Below are 3,681 nucleotides of genomic sequence, written 5' to 3' on the forward strand. Positions count from 1 at the left end.
ATTTTATTTAAGAAACTAATTTTTGTTGGAGTAATACGTACAATAAATAGTTAGATTGCTTCATTAATTTGCTGGCTAAGTGAATTTCTAAAAAATAATGTGCTCCATTTGCGGGACCCCCCCCCCCAACGTATTTAAAAAAATATATTTCTCTGAAAATTAATCGAGGTGAAAGTCTCGAATATAAGATATATTCTTATTGATAAAAAGTGTTGGCAATATCAATATTTCTTTTGCAAAATATTTTTTTTCTAATTTCAGGAAGAGTGTACGGTTTTCCCCCTTAATTTTTTAAATGAGAATTTTCAAATATTTAAAAATGTTTTATGTAAAAAAAATAGTATTAATGTACACATTTTATAAAGGGCATTACATTAAAATCGGTTTTCATTTGCTGTTTTTTAAATGCTAAATACTGAAATGAAATGAAAAAAATTCTTTCCTTTGTACATAATAAATGAATAGATATATAACATTGTCGCAATTTTTTTTTATAGAACTTTAAAATTTTGATATCACTCATTCCTAATTCAGCAGAAGCATTGTGACTAAAATTTATCAATTATAAAGGCTAAAACAAGACTTTGACTGTGATTTCATTTGATCAAATACATGTTCTCTTGTTTACTATATCAATCGACAATTGTGAATACACCTAGGAACCCAAATTTTATTATTAAAAAATTTATTTATATGCCTAAGTTAACGATAAATAACGATTCAAAAGAAAAACAAATTTAAAAAAGAAATTACACATTATTAACCTTTTAATATTGGGCTGTTTTCAGTCACTACTTATGATACACAACAACGATTCTATAATTCTGCTTTGAATACTATCACTATTCATATGCAACACATTAATAACGCAATATGTAGTTCAGCGTTTCTATTTAAGTAATTGGAAAGTCATTTCTATTAATATGCAACCCACGCTAAATTGTATGAAATTAATTGAGACTCAGTTTCAACGTTGCCTGTCCAATGAAATTTAAATGTATGCAAATAATTCACAATTCGAATTTCTGGAGAGATTTCGGAATCAACCAAAATGAGAAGCTTTTTTAAAAAAGTTATTGCAGAACATTATTCTAATATTCAACCCGCGTTAAATTGTATGGAATTAATCGAGACTCAGTTTCAACGTTGCCTGTCCAATGAAATTTAAATGTATGCAAATAATTCACAATTCGAATTTCTGGAAAAATTTCGGAATCAACCAAAATGAGAAGCTTTTTTAAAAACGTTTTTGCAGAACATTATTCTAATATTAAACCCGCGTTAAATTGTATGGAATTAATCGAGACTCAGTTTCAACGTTGCCTGTCCGATGAAATTTAAATGTAAGCAAATAATTCACAATTCGAATTTCTGGAAAAATTTCGGAATCAACTAAAATGAGAAGCTTTTTTTAAAAAAGTTACTGTAGAACATTATTCTAATATCCAACCCGCGTTAAATTGTATGGAATTAATTGAGACTCAGTTTCAACGTTGCCTGTCCGATGAAATTTAAATGTATGCAAATAATTCACAATTCGAATTTCTGGAAAAATTTCGGAATCAACCAAAATGAGAAGCTTTTTTAAAAAAGTTATTGCAGAACATTATTCTAATATTCAACCCGCGTTAAATTGTATGGAATTAATCGAGACTCAGTTTCAACGTTGCCTGTCCGATGAAATTTAAATGTAAGCAAATAATTCACAATTCGAATTTCTGGAAAAATTTCGGAATCAACCAAAATGAGAAGCTTTTTAAAAAAAGTTATTGCAGAACATTATTCTAATATTCAACCCGCGTTAAATTGTATGGAATTAATTGAGACTCAGTTTCAACGTTGCCTGTCATATGAAATTTAAATGTATGCAAATAATTCACAATTCGAATTTCTGGAAAAATTTCGGAATCAACCAAAATGAGAAGCTTTTTTAAAAAAGTTATTGCAGAACATTATTCTAATATTCAACCCGCGTTAAATTGTATGGAATTAATCGAGACTCAGTTTCAACGTTGCCTGTCCAATGAAATTTAAATGTATGCAAATAATTCACAATTCGAATTTCTGGAAAAATTTCGGAATCAACCAAAATGAGAAGCTTTTTTAAAAAAGTTATTGCAGAACATTATTCTAATATTCAACCCGCGTTAAATTGTATGGAATTAATCGAGACTCAGTTTCAACGTTGCCTGTCCGATGAAATTTAAATGTAAGCAAATAATTCACAATTCGAATTTCTGGAAAAATTTCGGAATCAACCAAAATGAGAAGCTTTTTGAAAAAAGTTATTGCAGAACATTATTCTAATATTCAACCCGCGTTAAATTGTATGGAATTAATTGAGACTCAGTTTCAACGTTGCCTGTCAGATGAAATTTAAATGTATGCAAATAATTCACAATTCGAATTTCTGGAAAAATTTCGGAATCAACCAAAATGAGAAGCTTTTTTAAAAAAGTTATTGCAGAACATTATTCTAATATTCAACCCGCGTTAAATTGTATGGAATTAATTGAGACTCAGTTTCAAAGTTGCCTGTACAATGAAATTTAAATGTATGCAAATAATTCACAATTCCAATTTATGGAAAAATTTCGGAATCAACCAAAATGAGAAGCTTTTTTAAAAAAGTTATTGCAGAACATTATTCTAATATTCAACCCGCGTTAAATTGTATGGAATTAATTGAGACTCAGTTTCAAAGTTGACTGTTCAATGAAATTTAAATGTATGCAAATAATTCACAATTCGAATTTCTGGAAAAATTTCGGAATCAACTAAAATGAGAAGCTTTTTTTAAAAAAGTTATTGCAGAACATTATTCTAATATCCAACCCGCGTTAAATTGTATGGAATTAATTGAGACTGTTTCAACGTTGCCTGTCCAATGAAATTTAAATGTATGCAAATAATTCACAATTCGAATTTCTGGAAAAATTTCGGAATCAACCAAAATGAGAAGCTTTTTAAAAAAAGTTATTGCAGAACATTATTCTAATATTCAACCCGCGTTAAATTGTATGGAATTAATCGAGACTCAGTTTCAACGTTGCCTGTCCGATGAAATTTAAATGTAAGCAAATAATTCACAATTCGAATTTCTGGAAAAATTTCGGAATCAACCAAAATGAGAAGTTTTTTTTAAAAAGTATTGCAGAACATTATTCTAATATGCAACCCGTTCTAAATTGTATGGAATTAATTGAGACTCAATTTGAACGTTGCCTGACCAATGAAATTTAAATGTATGGAAATAACTCACTATTCCATTTTTAGGAAAACCTCCGGAACTAAAAGAAGTTTTTTGAAAAGATATAGCAAACTATGCTAATAAAAAGAAAATATAAATATTTCTCTTTTTTTATTCGTCATTGAAACTTTATTTAAATGCTTCAATTAATAATTTTCTTCAAAATTTCCTGATAGTGTTGTGTAGAGATAAAAACCAATGATTAAAAGAATTCAGCGCTTTTGAATCAATATATTATTAAAGTTATCGTGCCACACTTCGATGACAAATCGAGCCATGTTGTTGTTACTTTGCACTCTATTTCGCACTTGGAAATATCGAATCGACTGCTCATTCTACAAATCACGTTCGAATGAGTGGTCATAAATGTAGACCTAGAGGGCGAACACAAGTGGTTCCAAAATAAGCCAACTCTCTCGCCTGCAGCATTT

This window comes from Argiope bruennichi, chromosome 3 (genome assembly GCF_947563725.1).
Source record: "Argiope bruennichi chromosome 3, qqArgBrue1.1, whole genome shotgun sequence".
NCBI classification, from domain to species: Eukaryota; Metazoa; Arthropoda; class Arachnida; order Araneae; family Araneidae; genus Argiope; species Argiope bruennichi.